The sequence below is a fragment of the Apodemus sylvaticus genome, chromosome 1 (assembly GCF_947179515.1).
Source record: "Apodemus sylvaticus chromosome 1, mApoSyl1.1, whole genome shotgun sequence".
Lineage (NCBI taxonomy): Eukaryota > Metazoa > Chordata > Mammalia > Rodentia > Muridae > Apodemus > Apodemus sylvaticus.
Genome location: NC_067472.1, coordinates 76,194,825 through 76,220,065, shown reverse-complemented (window position 1 = coordinate 76,220,065; position 25,241 = coordinate 76,194,825). Strand labels below are relative to the sequence as shown.

Here is a 25,241-nt window from a genome sequence, read left to right as displayed (position 1 = left end):
CTATGAACATAGTGAAGCTTGTTATTTGTTGGAGAATCTTCTGGGTATATGCCCAGGAGTGGTATAACTGAGTCCTCAGGTCATGCTATGTCCAATTTTCTGAGGAGCGGCCAGACTGATTTCCAGAGTGGTTGTACCAGCTTGCAATCCCAATAGCAATGCAGGAGTGTTCCTCTTTCTCTACATCCTCACCAGAATCTGTTGTCACCTGAGTTTTTGATTTTAGCCATTCTGACTAGTGTGAGGTGGAATCTCAGGGTTGTTTTGATTTGCATTTCCCTGATAACTAAGGATGGTGAGCATTTCTTTAGGCTTCTTGGCCATTCCATATTCCTCAATTGAACATTCTTTGTTTAGCTCTGTACCCCATTTTTAGTAGGGTTATTTGATTCTCTTGAGTCTAACTTCTTGAGTTCTTTGCATATATTGGATATTAGCTCTCTATTGGATGTAGGATTGGTAAAGATCTTTTCCCTATCTGTTGGTTGCCATTTTGTCCTATTGACAGTGTCCTTTGCTTTACAGAAGCTTTGCAATTTTATGAGGTCGTATATCTCGACTCTTGATCTTAGAGCATAGGCCACTGGTGTTCTGATCAGGAAATTTTCCCCTGTGTTCATGTGTTCAAGGTTCTTCCACACTTTCTCCTCTATACGTTTCAGAGTATCTAGTTTTATGTGGAGGTCCTTGATCCACTTGGACTTGAGCTTTGTATAGGGAGATAAGAATGGGTCAATTTGCACTTTTCTACATTCTGACCTCCAGTTGAACAAGCATCATTTGTTAAAAATGCTGTCTTTTTTTCCAGTGGATGATTTAGCTCCTTTGTCAAAGTCAAGTGACCATAGATGTGTAGGTTCATTTCTGGGTGTTCAATTCTATTCTATTGATCTTCCTGCCTCTCTCTCTACCAATACCATACAGTTTTTTTTTTACCACTATTGCTCTGTAATACAGCTTGATACCAGGGATGGTGATTCCACTGGAAGTTCTTTTATTGTTGAAAATAGTTTTTGCTATCCTGGGTTTTTTGTTATTCCAAATGAATTTGCAAATTGCTTTTTCTAACTCTATGAAGAATTGAGTTGGAATTTTGATGGGAATTGCATTGAATCTGTAGATTGCTTTTGGCAAAATGGTCATTTTTACTATATTAATCCTGCCAGTCAATGAGCATGGGATATCTTTTTAATCTTCTGAAATCCTCTTCAATTTCTTTCTTCAGAGACTTGAAGTTCTTGTCATAGAGATCTTTCAGTTGCTTGGTTAGAGTCACACCAAGGTATGTAATATTATTTGTGACTACTGTGAAGGGTGTTGTTTCCCTAATTTCTTTCTCAGCCTGCTTATTCTTTGAGTAGAGGAAGGCTACTGATTTGTTTGAATTAATTTCATATCCAGCCACTTTGCTGAAGTTGTTTATCAGGTTTAGGAACTCTCTGGTGGAATTTTTGGGGTCACTTAAGTATATAATCATATCATCTTCAAATAGTGATATTATGACTTCTTCCTTTCCAATTTGTATCCCTTTGACCTTAATCTTTATCAATTATGAAAGTGCTTCTCAATCTGCTCCAGTTGACAATCAACAGCACAGTCATATAGACTTCTCCAAAGCGGAGCAGCTCATCCCATGCCCACCTTTTCTCTAAACAAATGGCCTTGGTTGTCCTTTTTCTCTACTACTTCACAGCTGTTCATGTTTTTGATGATCCTTCCTTTAGCATTTTCAGCAGCTAGCCATTGTGTTTATGCTGTAAGATAATGTGGTCTTAGATACTTGGGTAAGCCATTAATGAATGGACCTCGGTCACGTGACCATCAGTATTTATTTCTTTTGTTGGTCAAAGGGCTTGAACAAGGACTTTGGTATAAGCTGCATGAGAGGACACTGGCTTAGAAGGCATAAGGCAGTAGGTTCCATCTTAAGCAGTACAGATGAGGGGGAGAAAAAGAAGAGAAGGAAGATAAGAGAGGAACAGGAAGGAAGGAGAGAGGACAGAAAAGGAGGGGAGAAAATAGGGAAGGAAGTGCAAGGAAGGGAAGGGGTGAGGAGAGGAAAGGGGTGAGGAGAGGGAAGGGGTGAGGAGAAGGAAGGGGTGAAGAAAAGCAGAGAAAGGAGAAGAAGGAAGGGGAGAGGAGGGAGAAACTGAGAAACATAGAGGGGGAATGGAAGGAAGAAAGAAAAAGAAATAGAACAAAATTGTCTTTCCGAGAAGAAAGCATCTTTTATGGGTAGAAAGTTAATCTTGCATCAGAAAAACAAATACCTCTTCTGAATGATGAAGTCATTTGTGGAGATCCTATTTGTGTAACCCTTAAATCTTAAGAGCCTGGATAGCTAGATAATAGTGATATTGGCACCAAAATACAAGTAATCTTGATGATACAATGAAGATTTTGGGTCTTGGGAGACTGAGGTTATTGGGGAAAGTAGTTCTCATCTTTACCTAATAATTCAGTAGAAAAAATGAATTTCCTGGAGGGCAATGTTTCATATATAATTTGTTCTGTGAGATGCACCTAATTTTTCTCAGAGGCATAGTCTGAAGACCACTGAAGATTTCCACTGAAGATTTCACAGCTTCTGAAATGAAAGAAGTAGTTCAAACAAAATAGTTACAGATTTTGTTATTCTGTCACCCAGCCTAGAGATCACAGAACTCTGGGTGACTAGAAACAGGGATTCTGGGACATGGCACATTGTGAAAGCCCATTTGGCAGATTCAACATGGAAGGTAATGTAACCTCAAATCAAGGTTCACCCCCATACTACCCCACCCAGGGCCTAAGTTTCTTGCCCCAGCAGATAATAAGTTCATTGGGGGAAGTGGGTTGTAGCAAAACATTGCGATAACAGCATGGTTGGATGGTGGGCACTCTGTTTTCAAACACCATAAAACTGCACAGAGGAGGAAATTCACTTTCCAAAGAGGAATAGCCCTATTAAGCCAACTTAGACTGCATTATTCTATGAGAATGGTGTATTTGGGACAGAGTTCATTCTTGGCAATTCTATTATAGTCAACCTTACCATGTGGGGCCTATCACCTGTCCTCAACACTGAATGCTCTTTTGAAACCAGCTCCCCAGTGCTGCATGACATGTTGTTGGGTACTGTTAAAGCTCAAAGGCTCTTCAGCATCACTGAAGTATTTCTAGATAAGCCACTGAAATCCAGAGAGAGGACATCATCCAGAAAACGTAAGATGTAAGCAAAATAATTCTTTTGGAACAAGAGTGAGTCTGGAGAAGACCTTTGGAGATGTCAGTCCTGCAACAACAGATCCCTGAAAATCAACACTATTCACCATTCCACTTGCTGCACACAGGTACACACACACAAACACACACACACACACACATCATCATCCAGAAGCATGAGCCCTAGCAGACACTTGTCTATCATGTGGCCTTGCTTTCCCAGCAGTAGGTGACTAGACAGCAGAGACCCAAGCCAATAAATACTTTCCAAACCCATGAGACAAAATGACAAAGGAAAATATTGTGAGTAATGAAAGAGTCCAAGAGTGGTCTGTAGAGGCTCTGACTTCATTCTCCATTCCTCCATACAGGGCTTCTTTGAGGGATGCTGCTTCAGGGTCCTGCAGTAGCCTCATGGGCCTCCACCTAAGGAGCATGGGCACTGGACACTTAAGATTTATTTATTTATTTTATGTATATGAGTACAACAGATCACATTGCAGATGGTTGTGGGCCACCATGTGGTTGCTGGAAATTGAACTCAGGACCTCTGGAAGAGCAGCCGATCCTCTTAACCACTGAGCCATCATCTCTCCAGCCCCCATACTGGACACTTAAATCCAAAGAGTGTCTACTGTGTTGGAACCCAGACAAGTGGCACGTATCTCTTGTGTGTTTGTATGATCATGCCTGTAGGGCAGACTGACAAGCAATTAGTTAAGTGTCCAGACGGTTTCTACAGTTTTAAAGATTGAAGCACTTATTAAAAAGTCAGTCTCTTTCCTAGTAGTTTGAGCTCTCTTAAAAAGCAGCTATTAGAAAACATCTTGGCTCTTTACGCTTTAAGTTATGGTAAATTTCATAGACAGTAACATCCAGAAAAATAGGTGAATTGACATTTGGAGAATAAGAAAGTGGTTTAAATTTAAAGTTCATTTTTATTTTGATTCATTATAGAGTTTATTTTCTTGTTACAGAAAATTTGGCATTATCTAATACTTATATGCCAGACATTATGCTAGAGGTCTTTCCTTTTATTTTAGCTGATACCAACCACAGTTTGTGAGGTAATTAGGGAATGATTATTCCTGTTTAAAGATAAGAACATGGGCATGTGGAAATATATATCCATACATATATGTGTGAAAAGGATGGAATGGGGGTGTTGTATGGCGTGTGTGGGTTGTTTGTGTGTGTAGTATGTGTGGATATTATTGTATATATGGAATGTGGTATCTGTATATGCATGGTATACTGATCTAAACCCTTAAACCAAAAAATATTTGTAGTGTGGAGGAACCATAAAACTATAAAAAAGACTTGAGTACTACAAATAATTTATAATACTTTTAGTTGTTTAGGTCAAATGCAGACAGCAAAACATTGTCTCCACTGGAGAATTCGTTCAGATTGATCTGTCTGACTGATGGGAGGGTAGAAGTTACCTAATCCCTTGTGCTGTACTTGGGGAGATGAATAAGGTGAGGGTGTCCATGTTCCACTTTTGCCATTCCATGGGAAATTAAAGTTTGCAGGCAGTTTGATGTTTAAGGAAGTGTTCTCTGGCCATTAACATCAGCATCAACATTAGAGGCAGGTCTCCTGCAAGAATGTGATGTGTTGTATTGACCCGACCTGTGTTATATGCCCATGTACAAAGCAGCAATGGAACTGTAAGGCCCTCTCAGTTATTCAGTTTAAAATTTGAAATTATTCATTATTTAAAAATTTAATATCATTAGTAATATATGTTAACTCAAAACTTAAAGTTAAAAACCAATACAAGCTACCTCTTCTCTGTTGATGTCTGGATGAATGTTTGAAGTGGAAGTTTCTGGTTGGGTCATGTGATGCAGACTCATGTGATATCTTGCTGAAGCAAGACATGTGTGAGGACACATGATGTTTGGAGAGAGTATAAATAGGATTGATCAGACAGTAAAGGGGCACTTGTGTAGCTAGCCTTGCAATGTTTTGTTAGCCTCCAGTCTTGGCTGATCTTCACTTCATTGAGATAGACACGGCAGAGAACTTCTGATATCCTGGCTGGTTCTGGTTACTCCCTCTGACTCTTGCTGATTCAATAGAGCCCTAACTATATCTGTGGGATCGTGTCACCCCTGCTGATTTGTTTTTGCTATCCTGACACCACTGAACTGGACTGATGGTATCCTGACAACAGAGATTGGAATTGCCCCAAAGAACTACTTCTAAACAGGTCCATACCCCCCTTGTCCTGTTTACCATCTTTTCTCCCCTACCTTTGTACAGTTAGCTAGAAGGGTTTGAGAACCCTTATTAAAACGTAGAATTTAAAAAAAATCTAGAACTACAAATGTCCTTCTATCCCTTTCAAAATAATTCTACAAAAAGCAGTATTTTATAAATATGAAGTCATGCTTCCCTTTTACTAGCATATTACCCGTGTCTTGTCATTATGGGAAAACAACTCCAGTAATTTCTCACGTTCTCGTGTATCTTGAAAGCAGAGGCATGACTGTCTTCATCATAAACTCTTTCCCTGGTTATCTATCTAGTAGCTCAAAAGACAGAGGTGGCATTTCCTTTGGGAGTGAAGGGAAGATTCATTTCCAGCTTTGGTAGTAGAGCAAGAGCGAGTACAGTTATTGTCATTTTTAAAATGTGTTCTTTCCTGAGTTCTTCTCCTAGAATGCAATCCACCAGCACCATTGGGGCATATGTTACCTCTTTATGCCACACTGTGGGACCTGTGGCTTGGGTGGCCTGGGGGAGTACTCTTTGTATTCTAGCTACTACTGCTTGTGTAGAGTTCGACTTTGACCTGGAGTCCATGTTTTCTGGGGTGATATGGACATGGCTTCTCCCAGCATGGGGCTGAGATTGTAGGACTGGGGTGAGAACAATACTTCACAGATAAACCTCTGGCTCCTTCCTAACACACACCTCTCCCCAGATGCTGTGTAGGACACCCTATCTGAGGATTTTCCTTGTTAGAAGCCATACTGTGTAGATACAACAGTGCATAGAGATTTAGCCCACAGGGCTCTGCAGTTGGGCAGACATGATGACAAGCCTCTGCTCTATCTTCTGCAACAGCGTTTGCAGCCCTGGATGGACGTGTGGGTTTGCTTCCTAGAGCCTCCATTTGCTCATAAGCCAATGGAGTAAAAAGGAATCTGTCTCACAGGGCAAGAAGTTGGATTTAGTACAAGAGTTGTGGGAGGGAGCTTGCTACTGTGTGGGACATAGTTAGTGGCACTGTGGCTCTGTGTTGACCGCCCCCCTGCCCCCTTCCCCGCCTTGTTGCATGGCTTTTCCTTTGAACTCATTTCTCATCACCCCAAATAAAGAAACACAGAGCAGATCAATGAGTGTATGTAAGTCCAGCTTATGGAACCATTGTATTTTCTGTGGATACTTACAGGAGCATGGGTGGCCACAGAAGCTGTGCCCCTGAAAAGCCTACTCCAGAATGGCTGAAATGTGCAACTTGCAGGCAACACACCACTGAAGACTCTCTATCCCCCAACAAGAATGTTACTGCTTATATAATCTCAATTAAGAACTTTGTGAACTTTGCTAGTTTCTTGTCAGATTCAAGCACCTCGTGAGGCCCACCACCCCTCCAGGTGAGAATGTTCCAATGCCAAGAAACAGTTACACTGGCTAATAGGTCAGGAGGATACATGGGTCTGTCTGTGGTTACTGAGCATCTTCTCAGTGCTGAGCCCAGCTTTGCATCAGGAGCTAGATGTGGAGGAGAGCAGAGCTAATGAGAACCACATGCTTTCATGTCTAACATCATCAAGAAGGAAAGGCAAGAGTTCTTTATTTCTGACAACAAACTCTAAAGATAAATGAGCCAAAGCTTATGGCCTATATAATGAGTATCCTACATCTTTGACTATAGCCTGCCAAGACCAATGCTGTGGCCCATATGTTAAGCTATAAGCACAAATGAAAATGAGTTAATAGCCTTGGAAATCTAGAAGATTCCATAGACCCATGGTTCTCAACCTTCCAAATACTGCATGTGACCCTTTAATACAGTTCCTCATATTATGGTGACTCCCCCAAACATAAAATTACTTTTGTTGTTGCTACGTAACTGTGATTCTGCTACTGTAATGAGTCTTAATGTAAGTATCTGATAGGCAGGATGGTCTTAGGCTCACTCTGTGAAAGGGTCATTTGTCCCCCAAAGGGGTCTTGGTATACAGGTTGACAGCCCCTGCCATAGACACTCTTGAGATGGTAGCACTCTTAGAAGTTATAGTGCCAGTGGCCATTTTCCTCTGATTTTTTGTTTTTACATTTTTATTTATATGCATATATATGCATGTGAGGGTGTGCCAAATGTGCAGAGACCGGAAGAGGGTGTTAAGAGAGTTAAGAGCATTGGGTCTCTTGGAGCTGGACTTACAGGCAGTTCTGGGCCACCTGTTGTAGGTGTTGGGATCCGAACTCAGATCCTCCAGAGAGTCAGCAGTGCTTTTGGTTGTTGAGCCTCTTCCCACTGCCTTGAGAAATCCTGTGCTATTTCAGATTCAGGGGCTGCATTCCAGGCGTGAGCTTGCTCTCCACCCACTCTGATGCTCTGCAACTGTGAGATTAATTGAAGCACTAAGATGAACAGCCTTCCATACAGAAGCTCATTTCCCCATGGCCAGTGTGACCTTTTGTAAAACAAGTGTCTACTCAGCATTTGGAAGTTACGGATTTACAAACATCCCACCCTGGAAATGTGAATCAGAAAGCAAAGCTTTGCAGACATTTTCTTTTATGCTAACACACTGATCCTTATAAAAAGCTCATTTACCCCAGAGTCAGCAAAACAAAACACAAACACCAGCCCGTTATGAAATATCTGAGGATATTGCAATTGACTTACAGTCATGCCTGTGTGATTCCATGCAACTTTCTTTTTTGTTTGTTTGTTTTTTATATTTTGTTTTTTGGTTTTGTTTTTTTTTGTTTTGTTTTGTTTTGTTTTGTTTTTCCGAGACGGGGTTTCTCTGTATAGCCCTGGCTTTCCTGGAACTCTGTAGACCAGGCTGGCCTTGAACTCAAATCCACCTGCCTCTGCCTCCCAAGTGGTAGGATTAAAGGCATGCACCACCACTGCCTGGTGTGACTCAACTTTCTTAAAAGATGTTATTAAGCCAGGTAGAGAATCTCCAAGGGAATGAGATTCACTAAGTGGCTAAACAATTAGTCCTCAGAGTATTTTTAAAGATTACACGCAGACGAAGGGCCTTGCAAAGCGGCCTTTGACATCAGAGAATGAAAAAGATGAAAATAAAAATGCACAAGACTTTGTTCAGATTTTGTTCTTTTAAAAATTAATTGGCTGGTTTCCAATAAAACATTCTTCACATGTATTATATATGCAAATTATATTTATAATGTTTTTTATTATAGATGCTCTTAGATGAAGAGAATGACCCATTTTAGGAAATAATCAATCACTGTCAATAGTTTTCTTAGAGTTACAGGAACTGCATTCACTACTTGGCTTTGATTCTTACTAATTCTGGCATCTGAGGAGTTCATCTACACTGCTTTTCTCATCTATATAGTTAGGTCTTAAAATATTACTTTCCTTACAATTTTTGGGAGGATCTGATTAGATAATGCATGTAAAGCCTTTAATTAAGTCTTGACATTCGTTAAGTCTTCAATAAATAGGAGTTATTTATGTATCTTATATAAATGGCATGCAATTAAGAGGGTTTTATCAATGTATACAACTTGCTATTTTGTGGCTTACTGTAAAAAAGAGGTTTAAGAGATGCCTATTTCTTCCTTATTTCTAATTGCTTTATATACCATCATTTGAGTTTGTGATAAAATTTCAAACAGCTAAGTAAAGCTGTGTTTCAAAGAAGGCCAATCCCCTGCGCCAGCCCAGGGCTCCTGGCTGGGACAGATCCACGTGTCTTTTACCTTTGTTGAAACCCCTGTGAGGCCTCTCCTGGGCTCCTCATGCGGATGGAATGCCCACTTCAGGATGCCCACTTCAGGATGCCCCGGGGATTCTCCACTGCTTATCTGTGCTTATGCTTTTTGGAGGCTTCCTGGGGGAAGCAGTCTTCTGATGAACCAGCACCTTGGCCATCCATTAAAACGTCTGGAGAAAGGCTGGCTTCCTCCAAAGCAGCTGCAGCTGGAACTTACTTAAATTACCAACTTGAATTAATTCCGAAAGCACCATCATGTGAGAGCCAGGAGCAGCTTGCCTGTTTCAGTCTTAACCCCAGCGGGACTGCAGGGAACTTATCAGCATGGCCTCTCTACTATGGAGAGTGGGAGGCTGGTCCTCCCTCCCAGGGGAGAGGATAGGGACAAAACTGGGAAACTCCAGATGCTGAGACTTCCTGTCCCGAATTCTTTCCAATCATGTACCCCTCTTTCCACTCTGTCCTCATCAGAGAGAGAGTGGCAGAAAATAATTCAGTTCTTATACCATTGATCTGTCCTCACTGTGTGGTCTTGGGAGAAATAAAAGTGGGCAGAGGGAAAGGGTTGGGGAGTCTGGGGGGGGGGGCGTTGTGCAGAAGTAGAACACAGCAAGATCAATGAAAGCAGACTAGTAGAGAGAGGAAATTATGTGGGCAGCTGTGGCTTCGTTGCTCTAAAAACTGCCTAACTCAGCAACTGTTTTCTGCCTGTACCATGAGAGGAAGTTCAGGTCTCAGCAGGACACAGGGGTTGTCTGAAATGCAGTTGCCTCAGACTTAGCAGACTAAACAGTCTCTGCATCCTAAACAGTTTTTTTTCAAACTGCAGGTCTCATCTTGCCTTTCCCTTCCTCGAGCCCAGCCACAGTGCTCCCCAGCACGAAGCAGTATGTGACTCAGGTGGAGATGAATCTCTGAATCCCACATTTGCAGAGGGCTGGAGCCTCTGGAACCAGTGCCCGCGCTGTAGAGTGCAGCCTGGAGGGAGGTGAGCCTTGCCTAGTAGCCAGGCTGCAGATAAAGAGACAGAAGAGCCCTTCTTTCCCCAGCCCCTCAGTCTCATGGATGGCAACAACTCATTTCAGAATAGGACAAAGTGAAGTCCTGAGGGTCCTCTGCTTAAGTCAGTTGATGGATACAGTCATGGAAGATCCCTTCACTATAAAAGTTAAGTATTTTGTTGATGTTCCCTAGAAAGATCTGGGGAAAGAAGTGTGGCCATTCCCAAGGTCAGATACATTCAGACCTCAAGCTGGTACCATTCCTGTTTTACCCCAAAACATCAGTATACAAGAAGAACACTGACTACCCTGTCAGCCTTCACAGCAGATGCTAATTGGTGTCTGAATCCCTGCACTGGAAGTCTTGTCTGGTTACAGGAGATGGCTTCACATTCCTTAGCTAGACTCACTCTCATGGATTCCTGGGAGTTTCAATTGTCCTTGGTTTCTAGCTCATCCCAGAGAAGAACCCATCCCAACCCGCTGTATTTTGCTCCCAGGCACAGACACTTTGGCTGTGTAATAGCTAATTAGGATTAAGCACTTGGGGGTGGGGGCCGAGCCTTGAGAATCGCTGGTGTCTAGAGGCAGAGGACCTTCAGAAGTGAGTGGACACAGAGGGACCTAGCAAGGAAGAAAGCTGTCATGGTGAGACGGCAGTAGAAGGAAAGAGACAGCATCCATAATGACCCCGAGAGACAGCTTGGAAGCAGAAAAGCCACTAAATTTGGTGTCACCAGTTCTGGCTCCTCACGCGCATGCGCAATTGTCCTCTGCCTCTTCTTTCCCACTGTTCAGAGCCATTACCAGACTAGAGAAAGCAGCTCAGCGGGATCCTCTTTTTACATGTTCACCAGGACCTGGGAATCAGAGAAACCACTGAATTCATTCTGAATGTGACTTTGCAGAGTCCAGGCACAGTGAATAACCCTGCCAGAGCCTTCAGTGGGTGTGTAGTAGTTACTGTGATTGTCAGCCTGACAGGAGCTAGACTCCCCTACTAGCAAAGCTCTGGGCATGGCTGTGAGGGAGTTCTAGAATAACTGAAGTGGGGAGAAGCTTATTAACTGTGATTAGTGCCACCCATCTGCTGGAATCCTGAGTAAAAAGGAGAAAGCGAGCTGTGTGTCAGCATGCATCTCGCCTGCTTCCTGACCTGAGTGAACACAATGTGACCAGTCGCCTCATTCTCCTGCTGCCATGATGGACTGCACCCTCAGATTGCAAGCCAAATAAACCCTATTCTCCTAGTGCCTCTCTAATTACCAGCTTGTGTTAGTTTCCTCTCTGCTGTGACCAAATATCTGATAAGAAGCAACTTAAGGAAAAAGAGAGTTATTTTGGCTCACTGTTCAAAGGAATTGTTTTATTATGGTGAAGAAAACATGGCAATTGCCAGGCAAGCCTAGCAGCAGGAGCAGAAAGTGGCTGGTTGTATTGTATTCCCACTCCTGAAGCAAAAAAAAAAAAAAAAAAAAAAAAAAAAAAACCCAGGAAGTGGGGCCAGGCTATCAACCCTCAAGGCCCGCCCACAAGGATGCACTTCCTCTAGCAAGTGTCCACTTCTCCAAAAAGCACCACCAGCTGGGACCAAGCATTCAGGCATTCCACATTCAAACATAGCACCGTGGGAATCGGTTCTGATCATCCTTTATCTCCCACAGCAGTAGTGAAATAAGATTGAGGAATTTACTATAATTGTTAAAGGAGAAAAGCTTTTGTCAGACAACTAGTAAGCATTCCATCCCTCTTTCTCTCTTTTCCTCCTCCCCTCGTGCGTGTGTGTGTGTGTGTGTGTGTGTGTGTGTGTGTGTGTGTGTGTGTGAATGTACGTGTGGGTGTATATGTGTGTGCGTGTATATGTGGGTGGGTGTGTATTCTCTGCAGGAACCATCAAAAGTGTGACCTATCCAAGGCTGACCTTGCTCCTCCTTCTTACATCTTTGGCTATTATCCAACCATCATGACCACACCCCTCTGCTTGCCCCATAGCTTTCTAAGCTCTTCTGGGAAGAGATGTTTTCACTAAGCCTATTTTGAGTAAAACTGCTCTGTGACAGGTTGTGGAAGATTGACTCTGCCAGTAAAATTCCTCTGATCTGGGATATCCATGGCACCTTCTTAAGACTGCATGAGTTACAGGTGAGTGACTTGTGGCTTTGTAAAGCTAAGACTGGTCAGGCAAAATGGCATCTATACCCTCATTATACACCCCGCAGACAGTCTCTGTTGGCCTCTGAGATCTGCAACCTAACACTTCTGGCTTCTCTACATACATGTGTAATATTCCCACCCTTATCACCCTTGCTCTCTGTCTCAGCCTCACACAGGCTTTCACAGTGGCTTAATATCCACTGCTTCACCCTCACAGCAGTTTCTGGCTAGGAATGTTCCTCAACTATCATTGCAGAATGCTATTGGTGATTATTAATAAGCTTCTCCTTCCCCCAAATATTTCTTTTTTTTTTAATTTTTTTAATTTATTGATATATTTATTTACATTTCAAATGATTTCCCCTTTTCTGGACCCCCACTCACCGAAAGTCCCATCAGTCCCCTTCCCTCCCCCTGTTTTCCCACCCAACCTTTCCCACTTCCTCGTTCTGGTTTTGCTGAGTACTGTTTCACTGAGTCTTTCCAGAACAAGGGGCCACTTCTCCGTTCTTCTTGTACCTCATTTGATGTGTGGATTATGTTTTGGGTATTCCAGTTTTCTAGGTTAATATCCACTTATTAGTGAGTGCATACCATGATTCATCTTTTGAGTCTGGGTTACCTCACTTAGTATGATGTTCTCTAGCTTTATCCATTTGCCTAAGAATTTCATGAATTCATTGTTTCTAATGGCTGAATAGTACTCCATTGTGTATATATACCACATTTTTTGCATCCACTCTTCTGTTAAGGGACACCTGGGTTCTTTCCAACTTCTGGCAATTATAAATAGGGCTGCTATGAACATAGTAGAGCATGTATCCTTATTACATGCTGGGGAATCTTTTGGGTATATGCCCAGGAGTGGTATAGCAGGATCTTCTGGAAGTGAGGTGCCCAGTTTTCGGAGGAACCGCCAGACTGATTTCCAGAGTGGTTGTACCAACTTGCAACCCCACCAGCAGTGGAGGAGTGTTCCTCTTTCTCCACATCCTTGCCAACACCTGCTGTCTCCTGAATTTTTAATCTTAGCCATTCTGACTGGTGTAAGGTGAAATCTCAGGGTTGTTTTGATTTGCATTTCCTTAATGACTAATGAAGTTGAGCATTTTTTAAGATGTTTCTCCGCCATCCGAAATTCTTCAGGTGAGAATTCTTTGTTTAACTCTGTACCCCATTTTTTAATACCCCCAAATATTTCTAACCATCCACTATGACCCTGGCCTAAGAGAACCCTCGAAAGTTGGAGGCATGAGCAACACTGGCATATCTGCCTAGCCCTTTAGCTAGCTGCCACCTGATTCCAAGAAGAAACACCGGCATTCCCAAAAGGTCATACATGCTTACAGACGACATACCCACAGGGAGCCTTGGCCAGGTCCTGCACACAGCCATGCCTGAAAGGTCTAGGGTGGGGACAGGAAATGGAAGCAGTTTGCTTAAAGTCCTGACTTAGTTTCCCAGGCTAATGATTACCAGAACTTGTGACCACAAACAGGATGGCTTAAACATCAGAGATGTATCCTCTCGCAGTCCAGAAGCGGAAGTCACAAACATAGCTTCCTCAGGACCACACTCTCCATGAAGGCTCTGGAGAGGCCTACCTGTGGGCAGCCATGGCAGTTCTTGCTTGTGTTGCTTTCCTCTGCCTTTATCAGCCAATGGTCCTTGTCCTTGTTCATGTCTTGGACTCCATGTCCCCATTCCATACATGTATCTCTCCCTCTACAGAAACATAGATAGGAACAACTTTACAAAACTTTATTTCCAAACAATGTCTTAATCACACTCACTTTAGGTTAGGACATACATACGTATTTATTGGATGGTGCTTACCCACAATGGTCCATATAGCCAGATAACAGAGAGCCAGGCCATTATCAAAAAATCCCAACTCGGGTTGAGGCCATAGCTAAGTCGGTAGAGTGCTTGCCTAGTATACCGAACGCACTGGCTTTACCTCACATGTCTGGTGGTACATGTGTGTAATTCCTGCACTCTAGAGATGGGAGCAGAATGATCAGAAGCTCAAGCTCTTCTTCAGCTACAGAGCGAATTCAAGGCCAGCCTTGAACCCTGCCCCACAATCTAAAACAAAGTTAAAAAATAAAATGTTTATGACGTGGTCAGTCAAAGAAAAATAAACAATGACAGTGAACACCAAGACTTTTAAGCTAGTAACCCAGTCCTGCCGTATTAAATTTTAGCTCAATATTTTGATGTAGCAAAAGTATTTTTTTAATTTCTTTTATTTATTGAAAAGGGAAGTAAAGGGAAGTAAAAACACTTTATGATAGAATTAAAGATTTACATGGAAAATATTACAGATAAACACGTTAAAATTGACAATTTTCATGGAAAATTAAAGAGTAAAGTGGTAGGCATGTAAAACATTGCTAAATTAATTGAAATATGGGATAGAAACATTTTATGATAGAATTGAAGATTTACATGGAAAATATTTCTGATAAAATTGTAGAAAAATGTAGAAAAACATTAGAATTAAAGGTTATCATGGAAAATTTTATAGAGATATAATAATGGTAGGCATGAAATATTCCTAAATTGATTGAAAGTGGAATTATAAATATTTTCTGATAAACTTGAAGATTTACATGGAAAATATTTCTGATAAAATTGAAAAAATATATAGAAAAAAACATGTAAAAATTAAAGATTATCATGGAAATTATATAGATAAAATGATAGGCATAAAGATAACTATAAGTAGATTGAAGGTGGAATTATAAACATTTTTAGATAACATTGAAGATTTACATGGAAAATATTTCTGGTAAAATTCAAGAAATAAATAGACAAACACATTAAAATTGACTATTTCATGGAAAATTTTACATATAAAATGGTAGATATAAAAACTCTTTCTAAATTAATTGAAGTTGTGGAATTAGAAACATTTGTAATAAAATCAAAGATTTACATTGGAAACATTTCTGGTAAAATGGAGGAAGTATATAGAAAGACATTAAATTTGAAGATTATCATGAAAAATAATGCAGATAAAATGGTAGACATAAAAAAATTACTAAATTAATTAAAAGGAGAATTATAGACATTTTCTGATAAAATTGAAGATTTACATGAGAAATATTTCATTAGTCTATGTCTTTTTATTGGGGAGTTGAGTCCATTGTTGTTAAGAGATATTAGAGAATAATTATTGTTGCTTCCTGTTATTTTTATGTTTGTGTGGATATCTCCTTTTGGGTTTGTTGGAGGATTACTTTCTTCCTTTTTCTAGGGTGTAGTTTCCCTCCTTGTGTTGGCATTTTCCATCAATTATCCTTTGTAGGGCTGGATTTATGGACAGATATTGTGTAAATTTCATTTTATCATGGAATATCTTGGTTTCTCCATCTATGATGATTAAGAGTTTTGCTGGATATAGTAACCTCTGGCATTTGTGTTCTCTTAGGGTCTGTTTGAGGTCTGCTCAGGATCTTCTAGCTTTCATCATCTCTGGTGAGAAGTCTGGTGTGATTCTGATAGGTCTGCATTTATAAGTTACTTGCCATTTTTCCCTTATTGCTTTTAATAGTCTTTCTTTTTTTTAATGAATTTGGTGTTTTGATTATTGTGTGCCAGGAGGACTTTCTGTTCTGGTCCAGTCTGTTTGGATTTCTGAAGGCTTCTTGTATTTTCATGGGCATCTCTTTTTCTAGGTTTGGGAAGTTTTCTTCTACAATTTTGTTGAAGATATTTACTGGGCCTTTAAGATGTAAATCCTCGCTCTCCTCTATATCTATAATCCTTAGGTTTGGTCTTCTCATTGTGTCCTGGAGTTCCTGGATGTTTTGGGTTACCAGCTTTATGCATTTTGCATTTTCTTTGACTGTTGAGTCAATGTTTTCTATGGTATCTTCAGCACCTGAGGTTCTTTCTATCTCTTGTATTCTGTTGATGTATGACTCCTGAATTCTTTCCAAGGTTTTCTATCTCCAGAGATGTCTCACTTTGTGATTTCTTTGTTTGTACTTCCGCTTTTAGATCCTGGATGGTTTTGTTCAGTTCCTTCACTTGATTGATTGCGTTTTCCTGTAATTCTTTAAGGGATTTTTCTGTTTCTTTTTTAAGGGCTTCTGCCTGTTGACCCATGATCTCCTGTATTTCTTTAAGGGATTTTTGTGTTTCCTCTTTAAGGGCTTTTACCTGTTGGCTGATGTTATCCTGTATTTCTTTAAGGGAGTTATTTAAGTTTTTCTTGAAGCCCTCTATCAGCATCATGAAATAGGATTTTAAATCCGACTCTTGCTTTTCAGGTGTGCTGGGGGATCTGGGACTTGCTGTGGTGGTAGAACTGGGTTCTGATGTTGCCATGTGGCCTTGATTTCTGTTGGTAGAGTTCTTGTGCTTGCCTTTTGCCATCAGGTTAACTCTGGTGCTAGTTGGTATTGTTGTCTCTGGCTGGAGTTTGTTCCTCTTGTGGGCCTGTAAGCCTGTGTCCTTTCTCCTGAGTTCAAAAGTGAAAGCACTGCTGGAAGAGCACTCTTTCCTGGAGGGCTATGCTCAGTAGGCTGTGGAGTCTCTCAGATCCCTGGTGCAAATGGTGGAGGGAAGACTTCCATCCCAGCTGTTCCACTGATCTTACGCCCTGTGTGCTCCTAGCTGGTCCCATCCAGAAAGAAGGTGGAGATCTCACCTCTGTGCTCAGAAGTGAAAGCACTGCTGGGAGATCTCTCTCTCCTGGCCAGCTATGCACAAAAGGCTGTGGAGTCTCCCAGCTCCCTGGTGCAAATGCTGTGCAGCAAAAGTTTATGCAGCCAATCACTGGTATATTAGACCTCTTCAAAGCACTGCCTGGCATATGTGATCCGAAAGGAAGCCGTTTGTTGATCCGTTGCCCACTCAGAGTCTGAAGGCGCATACAAACTCATGATAGACTTCTTCACAGCCTCCACCCTTGCTGTGCCAGACCTTCCTTCTCTCCTGTCTCCTACCCTCACCACGCTCTAACCTGTGGCTTCTTTCTGTCCCTAGAAGCATAGGCTCACCCTCAGTGTCACTCAGGCTCCACTCAGAGAGTGTGGTAGGCATGGAGAAGAAAGAAGGCACAGACCCTGTGGATCTTTTGGACTTGAGCTTTCGGGGGACAGACAGACCCTCTGCCAGCTAAACTTGGCAGCTTTAACTCTACAATTCTTTTGTGCCACCCTCTCCCATCTTCCATCATTTTAGTAAATCTTGCCAAAGGCTCCTTTGTGAAATGTTAGAGCAGTAGATTTCAATCTGTGTGTCACGACCCCTTTGGGAGTCACATATCAGACATCCTGCATACCAGATGTTTATGTTAGTACTCATAACAGTAGCAAAAATAGTTATGAAGTAGCAATGAAAATAAGTTTATGGTTGGAAGTCACCACCACATGAGGAACAGTGTTAAAGAGTCACAGCATTAAGAAGGTTGAGAGCCACTGGGCAGGGGAAAGGAGGACAAATGTAAACAAATGTACTTCCTGTGTTCATGAAGATATCGGAATCGGGAGATAATGAACTGAAGTCCAAGCACTTATGTTAACTTTCCCCATCTGAGTGAGAAAGAGAGCTTAAAACCCCTAAGAACATTCTCTGAGCTGCGCAGAGTGGGTGGGGAAAAGATGTTCTGATTTAATTCCTACATAATAATGAAAGTAATTGTCCTGTGTGTGCCATTATTTCTCCATTATCTTAATGCATCGGTTAATGAAGATTTTTCCAAGCTCATTCACGCAGCTACAGGAGCTGAGCAATCAGACGGCAGCCCGCACACACCCTGTGGATACAGCCTGGCTTCATTGTCTGACATCAGACCAAAGCATCTTGATACTGCTATTATATCAGTGGGCTACACAGGCCACCCTAGAGTGAAAGGTGCCTCCGTTCTATCCAGATGAGCTTCTCCCCCACTGCTGCTCATTTTTGGCAGTGCTGGGAAAGCCAACCTGTTCAGGAGGGCACCCACTGGACTGGTGACAGCAGATTGACAATTCTTGGACAGCACGAACACTGTGTGTGTTCGTGTGTGGCATGTGGGCACATGCTTCTTTATGATAAGGGACACACCATTTTCAATGTGTGAGCAGCTCCAGGCTATCTTTCCTGCCTACACAATTTCAGAGTGGTCAGCCAACCATGCTACTTCTACCCTTCACCCCTGGATAGAAAGCCTCCCCTACAGGTTCATACTGTGAAGGATTGATCCTCAATTTGGGGTTCAATTATTGAGAAGTAACTGAGTTATGAGAACCCTGAATCAGTGGGTGAGTCCGCTGATGGATTTGTAATTTGATGATATTATTTGGAGGTTGTGGGAACATTTGGAGATGGGGCATGATTGAATTAAGTCTCTGAGAACTCTCTTTTGAAAGGTGTCTTCTCCTTGTCACTGTCACCTTCTTCTATTGCTTTCTAAGCATCTGTGCCATCATGCAGTGATCAGCCTTCTCTGCCTTGTTTCCCTTCCCATGATGCTTTGCCTCACTTTAGACACAATGGACCCAACTGGCCATGGGACATCAACTGAAATCTCTGAATTGTAATTATCCTACTTCCTGCTTAAGTTGTTACTCTTAGATATTTTGTCTCAGTGATAAAAAGCTGACAATACAAGCTTCTCCCCCACAAAGGGCTGAATTGACTCAGAACCCATTGAGAAAGAGGTCAGATGGGAGGCCTTCCTAGATAGCCTCACGACAGCATGAGAACTAATGTGAATGAGTGAAAGCACAGAATTGTGGGTTTTCTGAGAATGAAGCTAAATTAAAGATAATGTTTTCTAACCTCCTGATTAACACAAGGCACTAGCACCCTCTGCTCCTTTGCCTGCCCCTCTGGAAGGGTCCTACTGTCCTCTGGAAGGGTCTCGGGTCTGATGGATCACCACAGTGAGAAAAGCATGACTATTTAATTCTGCTCCCTAGGTCTCAACAACTCACTTAAAAAGGGTTGTAGCAATCTCTCAAAAGTGTGTGTTGTTAGCTTGGTATTTTTGTGGGACTCCTAACAGTGGAAGTAGGGGGTGTCTCTGACCCTTTCACCTGCTCTTGGGACCCTTTTCCTCCTGAGTTGTGTGTATCAGCCTTGATATGAAAGTTACTCCCTGCTATTGTATCTCGTGGTGCTATGTTCAGTTGCTATCCCTGGGAGGACTGCTGTTTTCTGAAAGGAAATGTGGGAGGAGTGGATCTGAGGGAGAGGGGAGGATTGGGAGGAGGAAAACTGTAGTCATGACGTGTTGTATGAAAGAAGAATAAATTAAAAATATAATTGAAAAGGTGTATGAGTTAATTAAACATTATGTTGCTGTAATAAAGATATCTGACATAAGCAACTTTAGAAAAGAGGTTTGCTTCACCCACAGTTTCAGAGAGCTAAGTCTGCAGTCACTTGGACCCTGTACTTGAACGGCATCATGCTGAGGAGAGCAGGTGCTAGTGCAGGTGTTCCACTCTAGGGTGGACAGGAAGATAGTTGTAACCCTGTATAGCCTGCGAAGGCCTGCCCCACTCATCCAACATCTCCAGCTAGATTCCCCTCTGCCAAAATCTCTACTACTTCTCAAAGTAGTGCCTCCACCTGAAAGATCAAGCATTCAACCACAACTCCATGGGGGAGATTTCATATTCAAATCGCAACACAGAGCATCTGTGCAGGGACAATGAAGGGCATGTGCTGTGTGCACGAAAAATCGCATGAATTTCCATTATGACCCACAAAACCTATGGCTTGGTTGCCTGAACTGGGCCTGCCCACGGATTAAAAACATCCAGCTCGATAGGGTGGTGAAGACGCATACATACACTGAGTGATCTGACAGTGCTTTGGTTTTAACATGTCATAGCAAGATCTGATGACCGGCTAATACTCAAATACGGCCGATAAATACTGAAAAAGCATTTTCAAGTGACAGTCTGCATCAGGCCCACAGACATCCTTGCTATCCAATACTATTCAGCCATCATTGTTTCATTTGGAGTTCTTCAAAGCATCTTTTAAAGCTTACTTTTTATTCAATAAGCATTAACACCTGAGTAAGAATACATCTAGAAACCAGAATCTTGGAAGACTTGAAAGTAAAAATATAGAGAAAAACAATTTACCAGAAAAAAATCCATACTAATTTCTAAAGAGCAGAGAAATTCGAGGCCGGAAAGATGGCTCAGTGGTTAAGAGTTCATACTGCTCTTACAGAGAAACCAGGTTTGAGTTCCAGCATCCTCATAGGATGACTTATAACTGCTGTAACTCCTACTGTAGGGCATCCGGCACCCTCTTCTGGAGTCCATAGGCAGTTGCATTCACATGAACTGAAACCTTTATGTAGATACACCACACACACCTACACACATATATGCGCACACACATTCATACCTACACACATGCACACAGGCATGCATGCACACATATACACACACAAAAATAAAATAAATACTTTGAAAAATAACAGGAGCAAGAGACTTTTGAGTGAGTATATCTTTACATATCAATGGTTTACCTTCTAACGGTAAAGACAATTTATTTGGGCTCATAGTTTTGGGGCAGTGGTGCCCGCAGTGGAAAGGCATGGAGGGAGGCTCCACGGCACTGGAAGCAGGGACCCACATCACGGTTTTCTACAACAACATTATAGCATTTCCTTTTAAAGACAGGACTTACCTATGTAGCTCCAGCTGACCTGGAACTTACTATTTACCCAGGTCTGGCCTTGATCTCAAAGCTGCAGCCTTTCAAGTGCTGGTATACAGGTGTGTGCCACCATACCTAATTAAATAATATCATTAAAATACTTAAAATAACACTTGGGGTGTTGTATTTATTGGATTTGTGTGCACCAATCTGTTAATTATTTTACTTTTCAATATCTCAGTTTCTGCCTTTTCAGGGAAGGAAATTGAAATGGGTGTTGTGGAAAGGCCTCCCTTAAAACACATTAGTGTTCACATACATGGAATTTTCAGTTACAAACAATGGATGGTTATCCACTCAGGAGAGCTTTTATCTCAGCACTCAGAGATGATTAATCCATGGGGAAAGCACACATTTGAACAAATATGTGTATCCTGCCTGAGAAATAATAAAGAGAATGGCAGGCAGAGGTTCTGAGTCCTTGAAAATTTTGATTGATGGGAGAGCGGTCCATGTGCGACTGTGTCTGTGAGAGGGTGGGTGTTATCACCCGGCACATTTATGGCTGGCTCACCAGTGAAATTGGCACCTTTCAGATGTGTGAGTGTTCATCAGGCCACCTAACTCCTGGACATCAATGTCACTGCCACTTGTGGGACAGCCCAGTGCTATTTCTTCCAAGATGTCTACAGGTGCTGGGGCCAGACCAGACATCCCAAGGCACCTTGTGTAATTGGAAATGTGAGTCCACTCCAGTGCCTGTTGAGGTTTGAATGAGAAATGTCCCCCATAGGTGCATGTATTTGAATGCTTGGTCACCAGGTGGTGGGAAATTATGGAGCCTTTAGGAGGTAGAGATCCTTGCTGGAGGAGGTGTGTCAGTAGGAGTCAGTTTTGAGGGCTTATATCCTCATCGCACTTTCTGTTCTTTCTGCTTCTTGTGATGATGAAAATATGATCACTTTCCTGAAGCTGCCACACCTGTCTCTGCCTGTAGCTGCCACACCCATTCCCTGACAGCTGCCTTACCTTTTTTGTCAAAATGGACTCTATCTTCCAGAACCTTAATTGAAAAACAAAAAAAACAAAGAACCCAAAAAACTATTTTCCTTGCATCACTTTTTTTTTAATTTACTGAAAAGGGAAGTAAAAAGACTTTATGATAGAATTAAAGCTTTACATGGAAAATATTTCAGATAAACACATTAAAATTGACAATTTTCATGGAAAATTAAAGAGTAAATTGATAGACATATAAAACATTGCTAAATTAATTGAAATATGGGATAGAAACATTTTATAATAGAATTGAAGATTTACATGGAAAATATTTCTGAAAAAATTGTAGAAAATGCAGAAAAACATATTAGAATTAAAGGTTATCATGAAAAAATTTTATATAGATATAATAACGGTAGGCATAAAAGTATTCCTAAGTTGATTGAAAGTGGAATTATAAACATTTTCTGATAAATTTGAAGATTTACATGGCAAATTTTTCTGATAAAATTGAAGAAATATATAGAAAAACATGCTAAAATTATAGATTATCATGAAAATTATATAGATAAAATGATAGGCATAAAGATAATTCTAAGTTGATTGAAGGTGGAATTATAAACATTTTCAGATAAAATTGAAGATTTACATGGAAAATATTTCTGGTAAAATTCAAGAAATATATAGACAAACACATTAAAATTGACTATTTCATGGAACATTTTACATATAAAATGGTAGATATAAAAACTCTTTCTAAATTAACTGAATTAGAAACATTTGTGATGAAATCAAAGATTTACATTAAAAACATTTCATAGAAAGACATATTAAAATTGAAGATTATCATGAAAAAATGCAGATAAAATGGTAGACATGGTATATATACACAATAGAGTACTATTCAGCCATTAGAAACAATGAATTCATGAAATTGTTAGACAAATGGATGGAGCTGGAGAACATCATCCTAGGTGAGGTAACCCAGTCTCAAAAGATCAATCATGGTATGCACTAACTGATAAGCAGATATTAGCCTATAAGCTTGGAATACCCAAGACACAATCCACATATCAAATGATGTCCAAGAAGAAGGAAAGAGTGGACCCTGGTTCTGGAAAGGCTCAGTGCTGCAGTGTAGGGGAATACCAGACAGGGAAGTGGGAAAGGGTGGATGGGGGGAACAGGGTGTGGGAAGAGGGCTTATGGGACTTTTGGGGAGGGGGGATCCAGGAAAGGGGAAATCATTTGAAATGTAAATAAAGAATATATCGAATAAAAAATTACTAAATTAATTAAAAAAGGAATTACAAACATTTTCTGATAAAATTGAAGATTTGCATGAGAAATAATTTCGTTAGTCTATGTCTTTTTATTGGGGAGTTGAGTCCATAGTTGTTAAGAGATATTAAGGAATAATGATTGTTGCTTCCTGTTAATTTTGATGTTATATTTATGTTTGTGTGGGTATCTTCTTTTGGATTTGTTGGAAGATTACTTTCTTCCTTTTTCTAGGGTATAGTTTCCCTCCTTGTGTTGGCATTTTCCATCAATTATCCTTTGTGGGGCTGGTTTTATGGACAGATATTGTGTAAATTTGGTTTTATAATGGAATATCTTGATTTCTCCATCTATGATGATTGAGAGTTTTGCTGGATATAGTAGCCTGGGCTGGCATTTGTGTTCTCTTAGGGTCTGTATGAGGTCTGCCCAGGATCTTCTAGCTTTCATCATCTCTGGTGAGAAGTCTGGTGTGATTCTGCTAGGTCTGCATTTATAAGTTGCCCTTTTTCTCTTACTGCTTTTAATATTCTTTCTTTGTTTAGTGAATTTGGGGTTTTGATTATGATGTGCCAGGAGGACTTTCTGTTCTGGTCCAGTCTGTTTGGATTTCTGAAGGCTTCTTGTATTTTCATGGGCATCTCTTTTTCTAGGCTTGGGAAGTTTTCTTCTACAATTTTGTTGAAGATATTTACTGGGCCTTTAAGATCTATACCTATAATTAGGTTTGGTCTTCTCATTGTGTCCTGTAGTTTGTGGATGTTTTGGGTTACCAGCTTTATGCATTTTGCATTTTCTTTGACTGTTGAGTCAATGTTTTCTATGTTATCTTCAGTACCTGAGGTTCTTTCTTCTATCTCTTGTATTCTGTTGTTGATGCTTTCATCTATGACTCCTGAATTCTTTCCAAGGTTTTCTATCTCCAGAGATGTCTCACTTTGTGATTTCTTTATTGTTTCTACTTCCACTTTTAGATCCTGGATGGTTTTGTTCAGTTCCTTCACTTGATTGCTTGTGTTTTCCTGTAATTCTTTAAGGGATTTTTGTGTTTTTTCACTTGATTGTTTGTGTTTTCCTGTAATTCTTTAAGGGATTTTTGTGTTTCTTCTTTAAGGGCTTCTGCCTGTTGACCCATTATCTCCTGTATTTCTTTAAGGGAATTTTGTGTTTCCTCTTTAAGGACTTTTACCTGTTGACCGATGTTCTGTATTTCTTTAAGTGAGTTATTTAAGTCTTTCTTGAAGACCTCTATCAGCATCATGAGATACAATTTTAAATCCAACTCTTGTTTTTCTGGTGTGTTGGGGTATCCAGGACTTGCTGTGGTGGGAGAACTGGGTTCTGATGTTGCCATGTGGCCTTGGTTTCTGCTGGTAGGGTTCTTGTGCTTGCCTTTCATCATCTGGTGCTAGTTGATATTCTTATCTCTGGCTGGAGTTTATTCCTCCTGTGGGCCTGTAAGCCTGTGTCCTTACTCCTCTGAGCTCAAAAGTGAAAGCACTGTTGGGAGATCTCTCTCTCCTGGCAGGCTATGCACTGAAGACTGTAGAGTTTCCCAGCTCCCTGGTGCAAATGGTGGCAGGAAGACTTCTGTCCCAGCTGCTCCACTGATCACGAGGCCAGTGAGTCTTTATGAGTCTGATTTATGTATTCAGTTTCAGACCAGCCAGGGTTACATGTTGAAACTCTCATTGAACTTCAGATCTACAAAAGTAATGAAGAAGTCCGAGAGTGGTAAGCACGTGAACCTGTCCAGAGGATATTTCTTTAAAACATACACCCAGTGGCTTCAGAGATGGCTCAGCAATTTAAGAGTGCATGCAGCTTTCTCTCAGGACCAAAGTTCAGTTCCTTTTAGAGTTTCACTGTACTCTCAGGACACCACCCTAGGAAGCAAGACTTTAGTATTAGGGGTCATTAGGCAACATCCAAGACCCAAACAAGAGCAGGTCCCAAGGAAATCAGGGACCTCCTGAGTGAACAACATGGAGTCAGGAATCAATGCAAAAAGCAAGAGAAATTTATTATTCCAACATGT

The 25,241-nt window shown here is 41.0% G+C and overlaps 1 long non-coding RNA gene across 3 annotated transcripts in view; it reads left to right on the top strand.

The window, feature by feature from the left end:
• Positions 1-11,730: 11,730 nt before the first annotated feature.
• LOC127695299 (uncharacterized) overlaps positions 11,731-25,241 on the top strand; it is a 46,290-nt gene continuing 32,779 nt past the window's right edge. For 2 of the 3 annotated variants that reach the window (XR_007979962.1, XR_007979958.1), the window contains exon 1: positions 12,122-12,289. This is a non-coding gene — a long non-coding RNA (uncharacterized LOC127695299). Of the gene's footprint in view, positions 11,880-12,121; positions 12,290-25,241 lie in introns of those variants that run through there. The other variant, XR_007979961.1, reaches the window with a different exon arrangement.